Below are 23883 nucleotides of genomic sequence, written 5' to 3' on the forward strand. Positions count from 1 at the left end.
TGCTGCTGCTTACCCAAAAGATAAGGATATGGGGCTAAAGTGGCATGGAGGGCTCTGTCTTAGTGAGGAGGCGCTGAGACACACACAGTGAATGTGGGCACATCGTCAATGAGGCATCCAGGTGTAGGAGAGTTATGTTAATGATTTCAGTACATCAAAACTAAGGCAGCACTCGTTATTAGAGAAATGGAAATCAAAACCACAATGAGGTATCATCTCAAACTGGTCAGAAAGACCATCATCAGAAAAATCTAGACAATAAATTCTGGAGTGTGTGGAGAAAAGGGAACCCTCTTACACTGTTGGTGGGAATGCAAACTGATACAGCTACTATGGAGAACAGCATGGAGATTCCTTAAAAAAAAAAAAAAAAAAAAAAAAAAACTAGGACTAAAACTATCATCCAGTTCAGGTCCAAAGCTCAGTTGTCTCCAACTGTTTGCGGCCCCATGGACTGCAGCACGCCAGGCTCCCCTGTCCATCACCAACTCTCGGAGCTTACCCAAACTCATGTCCATCCAGTCATGATGGCGTCCAACCATCTCATCCTCTGACGTCCCCTTCTCCTCCTGCCTTCAATCTTTCCGGCATCAGATCAGTCACCATCTACAGTGATTCTGGAGCAGTAGAAATGAAGTCTGTCACGTTGTTTTCCCATCTACTTACCATGAAGTGATGGGACCAGATGCCATGATGTTCGTTTTCTGAATGTTGAGTTTTAAGCCAGGTTTTTCACTCCGCTTTCTCACTTTCATCAAGAGGCTCTTAAGTTCTTCACTTTCTGCCATAAGGGTGGTGTCATCAGCATATCTGAGGTGATTGATATTTCTCCCAGCAATCTTGATTCCAGCTCGTGCTTCATCCAGCCTGGCATTTCGCATGATGTACTCTGAATATAAGTTAAATAAGCAGGGTGATAATATACAGCCTAAACATATTCCTTTCCTAATTAGGAACTAGTCCATTGTCCCATGTCCGATTCTAGCTGTTGCTTCTTGACCTGCATACAGATTTCTCAGTAGGCAGGTCAGGTGGTCTGGTATTTCCATCTCTTGAAGACTTTTCCACAGTTTGTTGTAATCCACACAGTCAAAGACTTTGGTGTAGTAAATAAAGAAGACGTAGATGTTTTTCTGGAACTCTCTTGCTTTTCCAATGATCCAATGGATGTTGGCAATTTGATCTCTTGTTGCTCTGCATTTTTAAATCCAGTTTAAACATCTGGAAGTTCATGGTTCACGTACTGTTGAAGCCTGGCTTGCAGAATTTTGAGGATTAATTTGCTAGCGTGTGAGATGGGTGCAATTGTGTGGTAGCTTGAGGATTCTTTGGCATTGCCTTCCTTAGGGATTGGAATGAAAACTGACCTTTTCCAGTCCTGTGGCCACTGCTGACTTTTCCAAATTTGTTGGCATATTGAGTGCAGCACTTTCACAGCATCATCTTTAAGGATTTGAAATAGTTCCAATGGAATTCCATCACCCCCACTAGCTTTGTTCATAGTGATGCTTCCTAAGGCCCACTTGACTTCACATTCCAAGATGTCTGGCTCTAGGTGAGTGATCACACCATCATGGTTATCTATCTGGGTCATGAATATCTCTTTTGTATAAGTTTTCTGTGTATTCTTGCCACCTCTTCTTAATATCTTCTGCTTCTGTTAGGTCCATACCATTTCTGTCCTTTATCGAGCCCATCTTTGCATGAAATGTTCTCTAATTTTTTTGAAGAGATCTCTAGTCCTTCCCATTCTATTGTTTTCCTCTATTTCTTTGTACTGATCACTGAGGAAGGCTTTCTTATCTTTCCTTGCTATTCCTTGGAACTCTGCATTCAGATGGGTGTATCTTTCCTTTTCTCCTTTGCCTTTAGCTTCTCTTCTTTTCTCAGCTATTTGTAAGGCTGCCTCAGACAACCATTTTGCTTTTTTGCATTCTTTTTCTCGGAGATGGTCTTGATCACTGCCTCCTGCACAATGTCATGAACCTCCATCCGTAGTTCTTCAGGCACTCTGTCTATCAGATCTAATCCCTTGAATCTATTAATCTTCACTTCCACTGTATAATCATAAGGGATTTGATTTAGATCATACCTGAATGGTCTAGTGGTTTTCCCTACTTTCTTCAATTTAAATCTGAATTTGGCAATAAGCAGTTCATGATCTAAGCCACTGTCAACTCCTGGTCTTGTTTCTGCTGATTGTATAGAGCTTTTCCTCCTTTGGCTGCAAAGAATATAATCAACCTGATTTTGGTATTGACCATCTAGTGATGTCCATGTGAAGAGTGGTCTCTTGTGTTGTTGGAAGACAGTGTTTGCTGTGACTAGTGCATTCTCTTGGCAAAACTCTATTAGCCTTTGCCCTGCTTCATTTTGTACTCCAAGGCCAAATTTGTCTGTTTCTCCAGGCATCTCTTGACTTCCTACTTTTCCATTCCAGCCCCCTATGATGAGAAGTATATCTTTTGGGGGTGTTCTAGAAGGTCTTGTAGGTCTTCATAGTGAAAGTGAAAGTGAAATTGACATTGCTCAGTCGTGTCCGACTCTTTGGGACCCCATGGACTGTAGCCTACCAGGCTCCTCCCTCCATGGGATTCTCCAGATAGGTCTTCATAGAACCATTCAAATTCAGCTTCTTCAGCATTAGTGGTTGGGACATAGACTTGGATTACTGTGATATTGAATGGTTTGCCTTGGAAATGAACAGAGATCATTGTCATTTTTGAGACTGCATCCAAGTACTGCATTTTGGACTCTTTTGTTGACTATGAGGGCTACTCCATTTTTTAAAAAAGGGATTCTTGCCCACAGTATTAGATATAACGGTCATCTGAATTAATTTCACCCACTCCAGTCTACTTTAGTTCACTGATTCCTAAAATATCTATGTTTACTCTTGCCATCTCCTGTTTGACCATTTCTAATTCCAGTTTTTGGTAGTTCCAAAGCCAGAATCAAGATTGCTGGGAGAAATATCAATCACCTCAGATATGCAGATGACACCACCCTTATGGCAGAAAGTGAAGAGGAACTAAAAAGCCTCTTGATGAAAGTGAAAGAGGAGAGTGAAAAAGTTGGCTTAAAGCTCAACATTCAGAAAACGAAGATCATGGCATCTGGTCCCATCACTTCATGGGAAATAGATGGGGAAACAGTGGAAACAGTGTCAGACTTGATTTTTTTGGGGGCTCCAAAATCACTGCAGATGGTGACTGTAGCCATGAAATTAAAAGACGCTTACTCCTTGGAAGGAAAGTTATGACCAACCTAGATAGCATATTCAAAAGCAGAAACATTACTTTGTTGACTAAGGTTCGTCTAGTCAAGGCTATGGTTTTTCCTGTGGTCATGTATGGATGTGAGAGTTGGACTGTGAAGAAGGCTGAGCACCGAAGAATTGATGCTTTTGAACTGTGGTGTTGGAGAAGACTCTTGAAAGTCCCTTGGACTTCAAGGAGATCCAACCAGTCTATTCTGAAGGAAATCAACCCTGGGATTTCTTTGGAAGGAATGATGCTAAAGCTGAAGCTTCAGTACTTTGGCCACCTCATGCGACGAGTTGACTCATTGGAAAAGACTCTGATGCTGGGAGGGATCGGGGGCAGGAGGAGAAGGGGATGACAGAGGATGAGATGGCTGGATGGCATCACTGATTCGATGGACATGAATCTGAGTGAACTCCGGGAGTTGGTGATGGACAGGGAGGCCTGGCGTGCTGTGATACATGGGGTCGCAAAGAGTCAGACATGACTGAGGGACTGAATGAACTGAAAACTACCTTATGGCCCAGCAATCCCACTACTGGGCATATACTCTAAGGAAATGGACTTGAAAAAGACACATGTACCACAATGTTTCTTGCAATGCTACTTATAATGGAAAATGGAAGCAACCTAGATGTCCATTGGTAGATGAATGGATAAGGAAGTGGTGGTACATATACACAATGGAATATTACTCAGCTATAAAAAGGAACACCATTTGAGTCAGTTCTAATGAGGTGGCTATACCTAGAGCCTATGATATAGACTGTCAGAAAGAGAAAGACAACTATCACATATTAATGCATATATATGGAATCTAGAAAATTGCTACTGATGATCCTATGTGCAAGGCAGCAAAGGAGACACAGAAATAAAGATAGACTCAGTGGGGAAAGGAGAAAGTGGAACGATTTGAAAGAATAGCAATGAAACCTATACATTACCATATGTGAAATAGATAGCCAGTGCGAGTTTGATGTATGACACAGGGAACCCACAGTAGGTGTTCTGTGACAACCTGGAGGGATGGCAGGGGGAGGGAGGTGGTGGGGGGTTCAGGAGGGAGGGGACATGTGTATGCCTATGGCCAATTCATGCTGATGAATTAACATCACAATATTGTAAAAGTAATTATCCTCCAATTAAAATAAATCAAATTGAAAAACTAATGTATCTACGTAAATGCTGGGGTGAGGGAGATTTATAGCTCTATCCTAGTTTCAAGGAGACATACTTCTAACCTCAAAAAGCTAGCCAGCCAGGTTGAAACCAAGGTCCACAAGTAGCCTTGAATGCCATAGCAAGAAATTATTTGGTATACATTATTTTGAGTGAATTGTTACCGGGTAGGGGGAGGTCAAAGAAGACCCTCACCTCCATTCTTGGCTCTAGGTCTTACCTATGGCAAAAACAAGCTTATTAAGGGAAGAAGACAAAGAGCACCTCAAGGGAGAGGTGGGCCAAGCCAACAGAGCCACTGGCACCGGAATGATGAGGTATGGCAATTTTTAAAACAGGGCTTTTACATATTCATTTAGGCTGGCATCGACTGACAGTTTGATCGACAGTTGTAAGTTGCTTAACAACAGGCTCTATTGCCCCTGTCTTTCCCATAATTCAGACCGTTATAATCAGATGTATGTATAGAATATGTATGAGCTCTCCAACCAGTCCATCCTAAAGGAGATCAGTCCTGGGTGTTCACTGGAAGAACTGATGCTGAGGCTGAAGCTCCAATACTTTGCCCACCTCATGTGAAGAGTTGACCCGTTGGAAAAGACCCTGATGCTGGTAGGGATTGGGGGCAGGAGGAGAAGGGGACGACCGAGAATGAGATGGCTGGATGGCATCACTGACTCGATGCACATGAGTTTGGGTGAATTCCGGGAGTTGGTGATGGACAGGAAGGCCTGGCGTGATGCGGTTCATGGAGTCACAAAGAGTCGGACACGACAGCGACTGAACTGATTGACTGACTGACTGACTGAATGGGCTCTTGGCTGCTTAAGATCACTTGTGCTGAGGACACAGCTGTGTACCAAGGGCATGTGTGCAGAGTTGGAGATGCCCCTGTGGTTAGTTTGTACCTACTGTGTAGGTACAGAGCTTGTGCTGGAGTTGGAAAAGTGTGGTTATTTTGTAGCATATTTGTGAGCTATCCTGGGCCAGCACTGGGGCATGTCTGGGGTGGGATTCAGAGATCAGGTTTCTTCCTTTTCTGCTAGGCCACCCTTTGTTGCTCATGCGTAACTTTCTAACTAACATTAATGAATGTGATTATATTGATGTTTGGAAACCTACCAGTACAAATATCAATACAAAGGATGGGTTCTACTAATAAGAAACTCAATTCAGTGCAATCTTTTGGGGAGGCAATTGCAGTGGTCTAATGAAAGAATTGTGACCTGAATGTGGTTAGGGTTGGTGGACTTTAAAAGGAAATAACAGATATGAGAAATTTGTGAGGGCAGAATTTTTTAATAGAACTTGATTAGAGAGAAGTTTATATTTCCAAAGAATAGCAAGGAGAGGTAAGAAAGCCTTCCTCAGTGATCAATACAAAGAAGTAGAGGAAAACAACCGAATGGGAAAAACTAGAGATCTCTTCAAGAAAATCAGAAATACCGAGGGAACATTTCACGCAAAGATGGGCTCAATGAAGGACAGAAATGGTATGAACCAACCAGAAGCAGAAGTTATTAAGAAGAGGTGGCAAGAATACACAGAACTGTACAAAAAAGATCTTCACGACCCAGATAATCACGATGGTGTGATCATTCAACTAAAGCCAGACATCTTGGAATGTGATGTCAAGTGGGCCTTACGAACAAAGCTAGTGGGGGTGATGGAATTCCAGTGGAGCTATTTCAAATCCTGAAAGATGATGCTGTGAAAGTGCTGCTGCACTCAATATTCCAACAAATTTGGAAAACTCAGAAGTGGCCACAGGACTGGAAAAGGTCAGTTTTCATTCCAATTCCTAAGAAAAGCAATGCCAAAGAATCCTCAAACTACCACATAATTGCACTCATCTCACACACTAGTAAAGTAATGCTCAAAATTCTCCAAGCCAGGCTTTAGCAATATGTGAACTGCGAACTTCCAGATGTCCAAGCTGGTTTTAGAAAAGGCAAAGGAACCAAAGATCAAATTGCCAACATCCACTGGATCATCAAAAAAGCAAGCGAGTTCCAGAAAAACGTCAGTTTCTGCTTTATTGACTATGCCAAAGCCTTTGACTGTGTGGATCACAATAAACTGTGGAGAATTCTGAAAGAGATGGGAATACCAGACCACCTGACCTGCCCCTTGAGAAACCTATATGCAGTCAGGAAGCAATAGTTAGAACTGGACATGGAACAACAGACTGGTTCCAAATTGGAAAAGGAGTACATCAAGGCTGTATATTGTCACCCTGCTTATTTAACTTATATGCAGAGTATATCATGAGAAACGCTGGACTGGAAGAAACACAGCTGGAATCAAGATTGCCGGGAGAAATCTCAATAACCTCATTTATGCAGATGACACCACCCTTATGGCAGAAAGTGAAGAAGAACTAAAGAGCCTCTTGATGAAAGTGAAAGAGGAGAGTGAAAATGTTGGCTTAAAGCTCAACATTCAGAAAATGAAGATCATGGCATCTGGTCCCATCACTTCATGGCAAATAGATGGGGAAGCAATGGAATCAGTGCAAGACTTTATTTTGGGGGGCTCCAAAATCACTGCAGATGTTGATTGCAGCCATGAAATTAAAAGATGCTTACTCCTTGGAAGAAAGGTTATGACCAACCTATCAGCATAGTATAAAATAGAGACATTAACAATAAAGGTCCATCTAGTCAAGGCTATGGTTTTCCCTGTGGTCATGTGTGGATGTGAGAGTTGGACTGTAAAGAAAGCTGAGTGCCGAAGAATTGATGCTTTTGAACTGTGGTGTTGGAGAAGACTCTTGAGAGTCCCTTGGACTGCAAGGAGATCCAACCAGTCCACCCTAAAGGAGATCAGTCCTGGGTGTTCATTGAAAGGACTTATGTTGAAGGTGAGACTTCAATATTTAACCCACCTGATGTGAAGAGCTGACTCATTGGAAAAGACCCTGATGCTGGGAAAGATTGAAGGTGAGAGGAGAAGGGAACGACAGAGGATGAGATGGTTGGAGGGCATCACCGACTCAATGGACATGAGTTTTGAGTAAACTCTGGGAGTTGATGATGGACAGGGAGGCCTGGCGGGCTGTAGTCCATGGGGTCACAAAGAGTCGGACCCGAGAACAACTAAAGTGAGAGAGAAGTTATAGGTGAAGATTTTCTACTATTAAGAGAGAAAAAATTGTAGAGGTACAGAGTGGATTTTTAAAAAAATATTTATTTTTGGTTTTGAAGAGTCCCAGTTTCTGCATCAGGGTCCTCCTTGCCTCATAACAGGTCTTTCCATGTGGGCTTCACTCTAGCTGTAGCGCGGGCTCAGTCATTGCCATCTGTGGGCTTAATTGTGGGATCTTGGTTCTCCAACAAGGGATTGAACCCCACACCCTTGTATTGGAAGCCTTTCTTAACCACTGGACCACCAGGTAAGTCTCCCACAGATTTGATTTTTAATGGTTACTTTGGGTTTGTTGGCTAGATAGAGTTTGAGATACCTGCCAGACGTTATGTATGTTCACCTTGAGACAACTTTATAATTGATAGTTAAACTATATGACATTGAACACAAAAGAACCTTGTGAAACTCAAAAACAGTTTCAAGACTAGAGGGACTTGGTGCTTTAGTGTGAACTCATGAGGGAGATTTCATTGCAGTATGTAAATAGAAGATACTGCTCTCGGCTTTCAGAATCTTACTGTGTACTTACAGAGGAAGCTTATCTAGTGACATGCTTAATAGATGGCTGACATAGAGCAATAAATCACAACGTGTTCACAAGTGAAAAGCAATGAGATATTGAGCTCATGTGTGCTAGACAAACAGTAGATAAAATTCCTCATTGAAGATACCTGTGGTATGTCTTTTGAGTAAAGTTAATAATGTGGAATTTTAGCACTTAGGTTATGGACAAAGAAACTAGTGTTCCTCCTTCATAAGAACATTATTCCCATAATATATAAAGTTTCTACATGGATAATAAATTCTCTACTCAGACACTTCTACATCACTGACATTACAATATAGAGTAAGATTTTATCATTGTAAATAATGTAAAATGTTGCAAGTAAATGTCTTGTTGTTGTTTGTTGCTGTTGTTTAGTCATTAAGTCATGCCTGACTTTTATATAAGGAATCTAAAAAGAATGATACAAATAATTTAGAAAACAGAAATAACAGCCTTAGAAAACAAACTTACAGTTACCAAAATGGAATGAAATGAGGATGATAAATTTGGAATTGGGATTAACAGATACAGACCATTATCTAAAACAGATAAACAACAGAGACTTACTGTATAGCACAGAGAACTGTATTAAATACCTTATAATAACCCATAATGAAAAAGAATCTGAAAATGAATATATATATGTACACCTGAAACTAACAAATCATTATTAATCTACTATACTTAAATTTTAAAAGTGCCTGCTGTTTGGCCAATAATAAATAAAATAACATTTGTTTTAATAAGAATTTACTAAGTGCCAGGTACTGTTCTAAGAATTTTGTGAATATGAATTCACTTAATACTTACATTTATAAAGTTGACACTATAACGACCTCATTTTTTTGGATGAGGAAAATAATTCACATACTGTTAAGAAACTAGTACGTGATCACAGAGCCAGGATTTGAGCTGGTAGTTTGCTGCAGAATCCAGGCTCTAAGCTACTGCTCTGTGCTATTTTTCTGTTTGGCTCTATGAACGTGGAAAATTTTTAAATGTCATAGCTGAACCTTTACTTAGGGCTTCCCTGGTGCTTCAGCGGTTAAAAATCTACCTGCCAATGCAAGGAGCCATGGGTTTGATCCCTGGGTGGGAAAAATCCCCTGGAGTAGGAAATGGCAACCCACTCCAGTGTTCTTGCCTGGGAAATTCCATGGACAGGGGAGCCTAGAGGACTATAGTCCATGGGGTTACAAAGAGTCAGACATGACTTAATAACTTTAATAACTTTCCTTGACATATTCTACTATTTATAAAGATGACAAAACTTTTATGCTCAGAATGTGTGCAGTATTTGAACATGGCTCTCCTGTTCTTTGTTTCTTTTTGTTTTTTTTCATCCCTTTCTATTAGCATAGATACTTTTGGATGGGGAGGCACCATAGCTTTTCCATCTTACTGTCATCAAATCAGGGACAGACTTATGACCAGAATTATGGTTACCACTTCCCATATCATATACATGGAAGAGCTGCTGTTAGTAAGCATAAATAATCTAAAAGAAATTCTATAAATTTTTTTTCAGGTACTAAGGCTGTGCATTGCCTTTTCAGTTTGTATGTTAAACTTGCCAGAATTTGATATGGGAAACTCCTTCACTTAAGGAGGACAGGGACTTACTTCCCTGGTGGTCCAGGGACTAAGCCTTTGCCTTCCAATGCAGAAGGTGTGGGATTGATCCCTGGCGGAGGAGCTAAGATCCACACACACTTTGGCCAAAAAGCCAAAACATAAAACAGAAGCAATATTGTAACAATTCAATAAAGACTTTGAAAATGGTCCACATCAAAAAAAAAAAAAATCTTAAAAAAAAAAAGAAGGATAAAGAGGAAAACTGGCCAGTAGGGGGGAAGGGGTTAAGGGGGTTGGATTATAAACAAAGGCATCACTAGTGATACAGGGAATGAATGACTGAAACCCCACTCTTGAAAAATCTGTTTCTGGAAAGGAGTGGGCATTGGAAAGATGCAGCATCTTAAGGCATTCAAGATGGTTGTCATTGTTTAGTCACTAAGTTGTGTCTGGCTCTTGCAATTCCATAGATTGTAGCCCACCAGGCTCCTCTGTCCATGGGTTTTCCTAGGCAAGAATACTGGAGTGGGTTATTGTTTTCTTCTCCAGGGGGTCTTCCCAACCCAGGGATCGAACCCATGTCTCCTGCTTGCCAGGTGGACTCTTTACCACTTATGAGCCACCTCAGAAGAACGTTGAAGACGGACGGGTTCATGAATAAGCTAAATGGTACACATGGTTGATCGGAATGGTTTGGTGAGACTTACATGCCAGTCCTTGGCAATTAGAAATGTGGCAGAGGTCAATGGGCATAGGCTTTAAGTCCAGGAGTCCTGGATTAAAATATCAGTTTCTCCATTTCATAACCAGGTAACTCTGGCTCGAGTTCATCACCTCTGGGAGATTTCGTCCCAGACTGTCCCATACATTCTCAAGCTGTAGTGTGCATGTTAACATGCAAATTCTTGGGTTCTACTTCCAGGGATTTTGATTTACTAAGTCTGAAAATGGGCCCATAGATAACACATTTGTAACTTGTGTCCAGATGATTCTGAGAACCATCACCCTAATTTCTAGCACATTGAGGACAGATGGATTACTTTCTGTGATGTTTGTAATAAGAATGTTATTATCATTAAACCAATGGAATAACAGAATGACTCGTGTGATCAAAGCTCCCTCTCTCATGCTTTCCAAGTGAAATGGAGGGAAAGAAATGGGTAGCCTTTAGTGATGAAGCATTGCTGTCAACATGCCCCAAGCCAAGAGAAGAAATACAGCAGCAACAACAGTCCAACTTACAGACTGTAAGAAACCCCCTCAATAGACTGAACCCTAGATTAAAGACTCCAAGGCCATTGTACTGACCCAGGGAAGACTGGCTATAGGTTCCTTAGCTTGGGTACCCTTTTGCCTTCAGCAATAGGGAAGGGCTAAAAGACATAATTTAATTCATGAATTATTTCTTTCACGTGCAGATCAACACTGTTGGGCCTTTTGAGCTAACCATCTTGTCAAGACTAATGTAAATAGCTACTCTTTTTAATGGAACTGTGTTTTAAGTTGGGTTTATTTTAAACGACTATCTGTATAATTTAGACTTCTCCAATACAAAGGTGAATATAGTCAAAGCTATGGTTTTTCCAGTAGCCATGTACAGATATGAGAATTGGACCGTAAAGAAAGGCTGAGTGCTGAAGAATTGATGCTTTCGAACTGTAGTGCTAAAGTAGAGTCTTGAGAGTCCCTTGGACTGCAAGGAGATTCAACCAGTCAATCCTAAAGGAAATCAATCCTGAATATTCATTGGAAGGACTGACACTTAAGCTGAAGCTCCAATACTTTGGCCACATGATACAAAGAGCTGACTCATTGGAAAAGCCCCTGATGCTGGGAAGGAATGAGGGCAGGAGGAGAAGGGGGCAACAGAAGATGAGATGGTTAGATGACATCATCGACTCAATGGACATGAGTCTGAGCAAACTACTCTGGGAGACAGTGAAGGACAGGGAAGCCTGTCGTGCTACAGTCCATGGGATCGCAAAGCACTGGATACAACTGAGCAACTGAGCAACAACAAAAATGTAGCCAGCTGTTGTTTCCATAATTAGTAAGATACTTATCTTTTGAAATCTGGGAATTAAACCAAGCCTTTATAACTTCATGAAGCAGCCCATCTTTCAGGAGATTCTGACCATAAATAAGCTAGTTGGATACTAAAATAACTATCTAGAAAGTCTCATTTCACAGTGTTAGGTAGAATAGGAAACAGGAGCCCAAAATGGCAGTGGATAAAAGACAACGAAGGGGAAAGTCTGCGAAAATAGAACAAAGGAAGGTCCGAGGACCGGAGTGAGGACCTCAGAACAAACAGCACTCCTGGCTAGCCCAATTTACATCGGGCAGGCCCACGGAGGAGGAAAAAACATATAAAAAAAAGAGCCAGAGGGCTGGGGCTCTCTCTTTGCGTCTTTGGGTTGGCATTCCCTCACGCCTCGAGGATGTATTTTCCTGCTATTTTCTAAATAAAACTGAGCTGTAACACGGAGCTATAAAACTGATCTGTCTAAGAGCTATAGCATGGTCTGTCCAAGAGCTGTGATGCACCGACGGTTTAATGTCTGTCACTTCAAATCTTTGTTGTGATGAGACAGAACTGAGGAGATTACACTCGCCTGACAACAGTGCCTCTTCTGTGTGCTTGCCACTGGATTAGGTCCTCTATAGAGTCTCTTCCTTTAACCCTCACAGCAACCCCATGAGATTATTGATAATAAAACTAACTTGGAGAAGTTAAAACATATGCAAGTATGAATTTATACAACAATTAAGTGGAGAAGCTGGCATTAAAATTCAGTGCTGCTTCTCTGAGGGAGAAAATAAAAGCTTATCTTCATCCCAATAAATCCTTTTAGCTCATTCATCTCTGTTCAAAGAGGGTTCTAATATAACAGAAAACTGACACTATCCAATTCAGAAATGCATTTTGATACACAGAAACAGTTAAATAACACCACATGGAAACGAAGAGGCTAATACAGGATGTGGTACATTATATGAGAAAACTGACCTTGTATAAATAAGTCAAGGGCACAGAGCAAGGAGGAAAAAAAGGAGGCTGTCACACAACGTGGATGGACCTAGAGAGTCCCATACTTAGTGAAGTAAGTCAGACAGAGAAGAAATATCTTATGACGTCGTTTAAATGTGGAATTTAAGAAGACTTGATACAAATGAACTTATTTACAAAACAGACGCACCGACTTAGAGAATGGACTTAATGGTTACAGTGGCTAGGGAGGGCAGGTGGGAGGAGGGGTAGTGAGGGAGTTTGGGATGGACATGTACCAACTGCTATATTTATAATGGATAATCAACCTACTGTATAGGACAGGGACCTCTACTCAATGTTATGTGGCAGTCTGGGTGGGTGGGGAGTTTGGGGGGAGAATGAACATATGTGTATTTATGGTTGTGTCACTCTGCTGTGCACCTCAAACTATCGCAACATTGCTAATTGGCTATACTCCAATATAGAATTAGAAGTTCAGAAAGAGAGAGAAAGAAGGTGGCTGCTCCAAATTAAGAGTTTAAGAGACATAACCACCAATGTCAAGACTGGACCTTCTTTAGATTCTTATTTAGGCTATCTAAGAAATAGATATCTTCCCTGGTAGCTCAGATGGTAAAGCGTCTGCCTACAATGTGGGAGACCCAGGTTCAATCCCTGGGTCGGGAAGATCCTCTGGAGAAGGAAATGGCAATCCACTCCAGTATTCTTGCCTGGAAAATCCCATGGATGGAGGAGCGTGGTAGGCTACAGTCCATGGGGTTGCAAAGAGTCAGACATGATATGAAATAGATATGTTGGAGAAGACTCTTGAGGGTCCCTTGGACTGCAAAGAGATCCAATCAGTCCATTCTAAAGGAGATCAGTCCTGGGTGTTCATTGGAAGGACTGATGCTAAAGCTGAAACTCCAATACTTTGGCCACCTCATGCAAAGAGTTGACTCATTGGAAAAGACTCTGATGCTGGGGGTGTTGGGGGCAGGAGGAGAAGGGGACGACAGAGGATGAGATGGCTGGATGGCATCACCGACTCGATGCACATGAGTTTCGGTGAACTCTGGGAGTTGATGATGGACAAGGAAGCCTGGCATGCTGCAATTCATGGGGTCTCAAAGAGTCGGACACGACTGAGCAACTGAACTGAACTGAAGAAATAGCATGTTTAACACAATAGGAGCAATTTGAATATAAATGTCTATCACTTAGATGACACAAAAGAATGATTGTTAACATTGTGTGAATCTCATTACGATTATTTAAGAAAATATTCCTGTGCATGAGAGATGCCAACTGAATTGTAGGAATGAAAGAATGATGCCTGGGACACTTTACAATCCTGCAGGATTTTTTCTAAAAAAAATGGAATAGACAAAGCAAATGTGCCAGTCTTGATCATTAGTGACTCTATGTGAGAAATGATGTGGGGGTCATTATTTTTGATACTTTTGTGTATGTTTTGAAGCTTTTGTAATAAAAGTATTAGTGAGTTTTGTTTCCCATGTTTCTTATCAGATCAGCCCTGTGATCTATGAACCTCTGACAGTGTAGTGGTGGGTCTTCAGGACTGTAGGAATTAACCACGATGTATAATAATGTTTCTGGGGGGAATTTCTCTTCCTTGGTGCAGTTGTGAGCTTCTGGACAGCTCAGAATTAAGTTGCGATGGCTATCCCAAGTAGCGCTTAGACTAAGGAGTATTTGTAAGTAGGTTATGTATAAATAGCAAGCTTCCTATTTATAGATCTTAAAGGCCAAATGTGTTTGCAATTCCTTCTGACCTTGCCTTATTTCTCAATGCCAGCTGCATAACTACAATAAGAAATGCCCTCCCCACCTTTCCTGTGTATGTATATATTATATCTTAATTTACTGCTGTAACTTTCTACCAGCTATCAATATTTTAAGGTAACAAGCACAATTTACATTTAAAAGTTTATTTTTCCTTAAAATATGGATGTGTTTATCATGTCTTGAACTGGAACTTCAAAAGGGAAATTTCACTCTGTAAGTAGGTGTATATGTATCAATCATAAAATGCTGAGTGCACAGTGACATTTCCAAACTTTAGATAAAAACATGGGAACCTCTAAGACCAGATCCCAACCAACTTCTCACCTTTATTTCTGCCATCCAAATTGAGCCATTTATGGTTACTCTTTTATACACAAAGTTTCCTATTCTCAATGCTGAATTTATGGTCTGCTTTCCTTCTGCCTGGAATATCCTCTCTCCTTCTCCACAAGCCTCAAACTTGAGTTCTCTTTAAGTCTAACTCAAATACCATGTCCTTTTTGAAGTTCTCTTCTGGTGGTGCTGGCTGGATGTGATCTTTCTTATCCCAAAGGCTGGATTTCTTTTGCAAACTCTTTCTGTCTGACCCACATGAGTTGCTGATCCTCATTCCCCACATGCTGCTCCATAATGGTCTTTCTTTCAGTGAGCATAGAGCTTGTTTCTGTACATTGGACCTGGATATATTTGACATATGTTTAAATGGAGAACATAATTTTTTAAGGTTTTTAAAATAACATTTATTTCTTAAAAGTTAACACATACATAATAGGAAACCAAAAAAACACAAGAAGCAAAAAACATAGTCATTCATACTCACAAGTAGTTGATGGTTTGATGTGTCCTTCTAGATCTCATTTGTGTATTTTCACAGCCAAGCTTCTATTTTTATGTAATTAAGATCATACAGTTATGTATCATGCTCTTTCACACATCACGAATGTTCACCATTTCAAAGTCCCAAAGATATGAGAATTTTTATAACCAAGTGTATACTATATCTATATGACTTACTTGTGCAGAGGACTAAGTCTGGAAAATATCCTGAGCTAAAAACTTAAAAAGCAAATATTTAAAAGAAAGCTCCGATTCCTCTCAATTTGCAGTGTTCTTTTGTATAGAATAGGGTTTTCTCAAAACTAAGGGCAACCTCACAGAATGTGTGGACCTTTTCAAAGAGACCCTACTGCGTTCAATTTGCCTTAGATTTTGAAGTCATGGTTGACTGAATCCAAGGCCCTAGGTTTTAAATGAAAGTAAACAGGATTAAGCACTCTTCTCTCCTTGCCAGTTTTGTGATACCCGGGCTTCTCTGCAGGTTTATTTTCTGTCGAGGCACCGGGTGTGAACCTTCTCTGAAGACTGCTCAGTGCCCGCCTGACAGCTGGAGGGCCAGGACTCCCGCTACAGCTGCTGCTGAGGCTGTAAATGATACCAGGCACGGGTGAGCTCTGCCTTCTTTGAAAGGACTACTCTTGATGTATGCAACGATGTAAGGAAACTGTAATCCAGCCCAGCTAGAAACAGGCTCCATGTTCAGTTAGCTCAGATTTTCTTAAATTATTCCTCACTTTCATGGAAATGTCAGTCTTCTTTGTTTCTCCACTCCCCACCTTCAAAGCCTGGCATATCAGGGAAATACTACCTGCCATAAATGCAAAGAATTCAATATATAAGTGTGGCTACTCGGCTTATCTTCCTCAGGCCCCACATAAAGGGGCATGGTCACACCTCACACCCATGGCTACAGTCAAAAAAAAAAAAAAAGAAGAAGGAAAAGAGCAAATGTCTGCCAGGACATGTAGAAATTAGAACCCTGTGCACTGTGGGTGGGATTGTAAAATGGTGCATCAATTATGGAAAAGGGTACGGCAGTATTATATGGACTGAATTGTGTCCTGCCAAAATTCATATGTGGTAGACATAACCCCCAAAGTCACTGCTTGAGACAGGGCTTTTTAGGGGGTGATTAATGGTAAATGATGTCATTAAGGTAGAGCCAAAATCCAATAGGATTGTTGTCCTTTTAAGAAAAAGAAGAGACACTAGAAGTGTGTACACACAGACAAAAACCCTCAAGAAGACACTGAGAAGATGGCCATTTGCAAGCCAAGGAGATAGGCCTCACTGTTACTGAGTCCAAGCTTGCTCTGGTCTCTGCACGATAGGTCAGTAAATCCAAGAGACGAGGTGTTGAGGCAAGGAATATGATTTTACATGAAGAGCCATCTGACTGAGAAGATGGCAGACTAACGTCTTAAAATAACCATCTTGTTGGGGCCTGGATGCTAGGTTCTTTTATAGATCAGAGATGGGGGGAAGTGAGGAAACAAAGCAAAAAGCCCATTTAATATTTTGCAAATATCTCCTAGAATGGCAAGCCTCAGGCAGGGGGATGTGCTAGTAACTCAAGAATGTGACAGTCATTCACAGATGGGCAGGGTCAAGGTATCTCCCCATAAGCTAAACAAAGGCACTTTAGTTTAAGGGTCTTGCAGAGGGGGCAATGTTTCCTGATGCAGGCCATTGTGTATGCTTAATAACAAAAGTGAGAAAGCAAAACAAGGATTAAAGTGGACATGAGTTTGAACAAATTCCGGGAGATAGTGAAGGACAGGGAAGCCTGGAATGCTGCAGTCCATGGGGTCTAAAAGAGTTGTATACAACTGAGCAACTGAACTGAACTGAAAGTCACAGAAACAGATCCAATATGGTACTTGATAAAGGAAAAATTGTCATATGGCAAGACGCATAAGCCCTCTCATCCTCCATGTCCCCACAGCATGCAGAGTTCACTTACTATGATGTATCATCCTAACCACCACCACCCCCCACCCCGACCCACACTGCACCTCCATGCTGCCTCCATTCTTTCCCTTTTTTTTCTTTGTCTCACTCAGAGCTCATTAGCTCTGCCAAGCGTTTAGATTTTTAGAGTAACTAACATTTAATTTGGGGTGCTTATGAATGATGACTATTATTATAGTTGCAGGAAGGGGGGCCCTTTCCAGAGCCCAAGAATGGACTTTTGTCTAGCACTCAGAAATTGTCCAAGGAGACACCCGTGCTGACAAAGCAAGAGATTATTGAAAGGGATGCCCAGGTGGAGTGCAGGAGGGTAAGGAGAATTGCTCTGCTACATGGCTCACAATCTCAGGTTTTATGGTGATGGGATTAGTTTCCAGTTGTCTTTGGCCAATCATTCTAACTCAGGGTCTTTCCTGGTGAGGCATACATTGCTCATCCAAGATGGATGCCAGCAAGAAGGATTCTGGAAAGTAGTAGGACGTGTGGTGTCTCCTTTTGACCTTTCCCAAATTCTTCTGGTTGGTGGTGGCTTGTCAGTTCTGTGTTCCTTGCTAGGACTTCCTGTTGTAAAATAACTCATGCAAATGGTTACTATGGTACCTGGCCAAAGTGGGCAGTTTCAGTGTGTTTCCCTGACATTATTATTATGACTATTAAAATAGACCCGCAAGGTATTTCAAAAATGTCTTAATAAAGGAGTAAAACTGTTTCTCATTGACTAGAACATGCATTTGAAAAGTCTTCACCCTTGAAATTGCATTGTTAGTAAATATTAATCTTGTCCTGCAAACCTAGACGCTTTTGCTTGATTTCTGACTTCATGATTTTTCATAAAGAAAACTTTATGCTCCATTTTGTGGGGTTTTGTTATGTATAGGGCTTCTCAGGTGGCACTAGTGGTAAAGAACCAGTCTGCCAATGTATGAGAAGTAAGAGATGTGGGCTGATCCCTGGGTTGGGAAGATTCCCCTGGAGGAGGGCACAGCAACCCACTCCAATATTCTTGCCTGGAGAATTCCATGGACAGAAGACCCTGGTGGGCCAGGGTTGCACAGAGTTGGACATGACTGAAGTGACTTAGCATGCATGTTATATACGTATGTCATTACAAAAACTTTGGGCCTCCCTTGTGGCTCAGCTGGTAAAGAATCCACCTGCAATGCAGGAGACCTGGGTCCGATCCCTGGGTTAGGAAGATCCCCTGGAGGAGGGAAAGGCTACCCGCTCCAGTATTCTGGCCTGGAGAATTCCATGTACTGTATAGTCCATGGGGTCACAAAGAGTCGAACACGACTAAACAACTTGCACTTTCACTTTCATGAAAACTTTGCTGTAAATCTGTTTTATATTTCTCATGATCTTAGATTTTATGTTACAACTAACACCTAAAGCCTGATGACTTAAAGAGCATTAACTTAATCAATGTATACTTAGAGGGAAGGGGAAAGATATAATTTAGGTTCTTTTTCTTTGTAAATGTTACCAATTCCACTATCAAATGCTTAGTTGAATAAAAATCACAGTCTGAGTTTACATTGATTGACGCTTACTTGGATAAAAACCAGGAAGCCTGAGTCCTTTCATATTGTCGTTTCTCTTAATGATTTAGTATATAGTGATAGACAAAATTGTCCCAAAGACTTTCCCCAAATAGTAACTCTATTAGGTTTTAAGACATAAATGACAATCAATGCAAAAATCATTTAACTTGACACTTTTTGCATATTAAATGAGTATTTAGTACTCTGGAAAGACACCCTGATAAAATCTAAATTTGTAAAGTGAACATATTTGTGAAACCTGGGGGTTGTAATATAAAGAACTTCACATTTTATAATTGAGTCGTTCTCCTTTATTTTAAATTACCAGCTCCTTTCCTGTCATCTTCTATTGATCAGAGGCTGTGGGTTTGTGATCTGTGTGCAACATCACAGCCAGTGACAGTAGTTCAATCGTTTTTTATTCTGAAATGAGGTGAGGTTCCAGCATCATTTTGTAGGAGTGTTAGAAATAATAACAATAGTTTTTTGTTTGCTTGTTTGTTTTATACATATGCGGAATCAGTTCAATTTAGTTCAGTTACTCAGTCATGTCCAACTCTTTGCTACCCCATGAATTGCAGCACACCAGGCCTCCCTGTCCATCATCAACTCCCGGAGTTCACAAAAACTCATGTGCATCGAGTCGGTGATGCCATCCAGCCATCTCATCCTCTGTCGTCCCCTTCTCCTCCTGCCTCCAATTCCTTCCAGCATCAGAGTCTTTTCCAATCTTGATTTCCTTCGCATGAGGTGGCTAAAGTACTGGAGTTTCAGCCTCAGCATCAGTCCTTCAGTGAACACCCAGTTACTGGTCTCCTTTAGGATGGACTGGTTGGATCTCCTTGCAGTCCAAGGGACTCTCAAGAGTCTTCTCCAACACCATAGTTCAAAAGCATCAGTTCTTCAGTGCTCAGCCTTCTTCACAGTCTAACTTTCACATCCATACATGACCACTGGAAAAACCATAGCCTTGACTAGATGGACCTTTGTTGGCAAAGTAATATCTTTGCTTTTTAATAGACTATCTAGGTTGGTCATAACTTCCCTTCCAAGGAGTAAGCATCTTTTAATTTCATGGCTGAAGTCACCATCTGCAGTAATTTTGGAGCCCAAAAAAATTAAGTCTGACACTGTTTCCACTGTTTCCCCATCTATTTTCCATGAAGTGATGGGACCAGATGCCATGATCTTCATTTTCTGAATATTGAGCTTTAAGCCAACATTTTCACTCTCCTCTTTCACTTTTATCAAGAGGCTTTCTAGTTCCTCTTCACCTTCTGCCATAAGGGTGGTGTCATCTGCATAAATGAGGTGATTGATATTTCTCCTGGCAATCTTGATTCTAGCTTGTGCTTCTTCCAGCCCAGCGTTTCTCATTATATACTCTGCATATAAGTTAAATAAGCAGGGTGACAATATACAGCCTTGATGTACTCCTTTCCCTATTTGGAACCAGTCTGTTGTTCCATGTCCAGTTCTAACTGTTGCTTCCTGACCTGCATATAGGTTTCTCAAGAGGCAGGTCAGGTGGTCTGATATTCCCATCTCTTTCAGAATTCTCCACAGTTTATTGTGATCCACACAGTCAAAGACTTTGGGATAGTCAATAAAGCAGAAATAGAGGTTTTTCTGGAGCTCTCTTGCTTTTTGATGATCCAACGGATGTTGGCAATTTGATCTCTGGTTCCTCTGCCTTTTCTAAAACGAGCTTGAACATCTGGAAGTTCATGGTTCATGTATTGCTGAAGCCTGGCTTATATATGGAATAGATTCTGATTAGTAAACACCTGAGTGAAAAGGTATTTACATATTTAGTTTTGATGCATACATCAAAAATTTTAACTTCTTTAAAAATATTAAAAATTTTTACTGAAGTATAGTTGATGTACAGTGTTGTGTTAGTTTCAGATGTACAACAAAGTGAAACAGTTATTCACACATACATACACATATAAATAAATTCTTTTTCAGATTCATTTTTGTTATAGGTTATTATAAGATATTGAATATATTATATATAAAATAAGATATATAATCTGATATATATATATATATATATGTCAGATATATATGTCTGACCCACTGCAGTGTTCTTAGATTGGTGCAAAAGTGATTGCGGGTTTACATTCTTTAACTTTGCTGTTTGACATTGGAATACATTCTTAAATGTGCTTATATTATGCATCATTTTGATACACACTTCTCACTTTATGTTTTTTGCTAATGACATTACTTGCTGCTTATTTTATATTATTTTTAGACTAGGGAAATGATGTCAGAGAAAAAGCAAATTTGAGCGATTTTCTTATTTGAGTTCAAAATGGGTTGAAAGCAGCAGAGACAACTCAGATCAACAACTCATTTGGCCCAGGAACTGCTAATGAATGTACAGTGCAGTGGTGGTTCAAGAAGTTTTACAAAAAGACAAGAACCTTGAAATGAGGAGCATAGTGACTGGCCATTGGAAGTTGACAATGACCAGCTGAGAGGATCATGGAAGCTGATCCTCTTATAACTACATGAGAAGCTGCCGAAGATCTCAACATCAACCATCCTAAGGTCATTTGGTGATTGAAGTAAGTTGGAAAGGTGAAAAAGGTGAAAAATCTTGACACATCCCACATCCGAGGTCAGGGGCGGAAGCCGAGAGGAATTATCCCGTCTGCGGTCAGGGGCAGCAGCCGAGAGGAGCTATGCTGCGTCCAAGGTCAGAGACTGCGGCCAAGGGTGCCTCATGTGTGCTTAGTCATGATACCATGAACTGTAGCCTGCCAGGCTCCTCTGTCCATGGGGATTCTCAAGGCAAGAATATTGGAGTGGGTTGCCATACCCTCCTCCAGGGGAATCTTCCCAAGCCAGGGGTCTAACCCAGGTCTCCCGCATTGAAGGCAGGTTCTTTACCATGTGAGCCACCAGATGACCACAAATTTAAAAAATCATTGTTCAAAAGTGTCGTCTTCTCTTATTCTATGCAAAAACAGCAAACCATTTCTTTCTTTTTAAATTTTTTTATTGAAGGATAATTGCTTTACAGAGTTTTGTTGTTTTCTATTAAACTTCAACATGAATCAGTCATAGATATACATATATCCCCTCCCTTTTGAAACTCCCTCCCATCTCCCTCCCCATCCCAATCCTCTAGGTTGATACAGAGCCCCTATATGAGTTTCCTGAGCCATACAGCAAATTCCCATTGGCTATCTATTTTACGTATGGTAATGTAAATTTCCACATTACTCTCTTTCCATACATCTTACCCTCTCCTTCCCACTCCCCAGGTCCATAAGTTTATTCTGTATGTCTTTTTCTCCATTGCTGCCCTGCAAGTAAATTCTTCAGTACCATTTTTCTAGATTCTGTATATGTGCATTAGAATATGATCTTTGTCTTTCTCTTTCTGATTTACTTCACTCTGTATAATAGGTTCTAGGTTCATCCACCTCATTAGAACTGACTCAAACGTGTTATTTTTTATGGCTGAGTAATATTCCATTGTGTATATGTACCACAACTTCTTTATCCATTCATCTGTCAATGGACATTTAGGTTGCTTCCAAGTTCAAGCTATTGTAAATAGTGCTGCAGTGAACAATGGGATACATGTGTCTCTTTCAATTTTGGTTTCCTCAGGGTATATGCCTAGCAGTGGGGTTGCTGGGTCATATGGTGATTTTATTCCTGTTTTTTAAGCAATCTCCATCAGTTCAGTTCAGTCGCTCAGTCGTGCCCGACTCTTTGCGACCCCATGAATCACAGCACGCCAGGCCTCCCTGTCCATTACCAATTCCTGGAGTTCACTCAGACTCACGTCCATCGAGTCAGTGATGCCATCCAGCCATCTCATCCTCTGTCGTCCCCTTCTCCTCCTGCCCCCAATCCCTCCCAGCATCAAAGACTTTTCCAATGAGTCAACTCTTCGCATGAGGTGGCCAAAGTATTGGAGTTTAAGCTTCAGCGTCAATCCTTCCAAAGAAATCCCAGGGCTGATCTCCTTTAGAATGGACTGGTTGGATCTCCTTGCTGTCCAAGGGACTCTCAAGAGTCTTCTCCAACACCACAGTTCAAAAGCATCAATTCCTTGGTGCTCAGCCTTCTTCACACTCCAACTTTCACATCCATACATGACTACTGGAAAAACCATAGCCTTGACTAGACGGACCTTAGTCGGCAGAGTAATGTGTCTGTTTTTGAATATGCTATCTAGGTTGCTCATAACTTTTCTTCCAAGGAGTAAGTGTCTTTTAGTTTCATGGCTGCAGTCACCATCTGCAGTGATTTTGGAGCCCCAAAAAATTAAGTCTGACACTGTTTCCACTGTTTCTCCATCTATTTCCCATGAAGTGATAGGACCAGATGCCATGATCTTCATTTTCTGAATGTTGACTTTAAGCCAACTTTTTCACTCTCCACTTTCACTTTCATCAAGAGGCTTTCTAGTTCCTCTTCACTTTCTGCCATAAGGGTGGTGTCATCTGCATAAATGAGGTTATTGAGATTTCTCCCGGCAATCTTGATTCCAGCTTGTGTTTCTTCCAGTCCAGCCTTTCTCATGATGTACTCTGCATAGAAGTTAAATAAGCAGGGTGGCAATATACAGCCTTGACGTACTCCTTTTCCTATTTGGAACCAGTCTGTTGTTCCATGTCTAGTTCTAACTGTTGCTTCCTGGCCTGCATACAGATTTCTCAAGAGGCAGGTTAGGTGGTCTGGTATTCCCATCTCTTGAAGAATTTTCCATAGTTTATTGTGATCCACAGAGTCAAAGGCTTTGGCATAGTCAATAAAGCAGAAATAGATGTTTTTCTGGAACTCTCTTGCTTTTTCCATGATCCAGCGGATGTTGGCAATTTGATCTCTGGTTCCTCTGCCTTTTCTAAAACGAGCTTGAACATCTGGAAGTTCACGGTTCACGGTATTGCTGAAGCCTGGGTTGGAGAATTTCGAGCATTACTTTACTAGCATGTGAGATAAGTGCAATTGTGCAGTAGTTTGAGCATTCTTTGGCATTGCCTTTCTTTGGGA

Source organism: Budorcas taxicolor, chromosome 5 (genome assembly GCF_023091745.1).
Source record: "Budorcas taxicolor isolate Tak-1 chromosome 5, Takin1.1, whole genome shotgun sequence".
Classification (NCBI taxonomy): Eukaryota; Metazoa; Chordata; class Mammalia; order Artiodactyla; family Bovidae; genus Budorcas; species Budorcas taxicolor.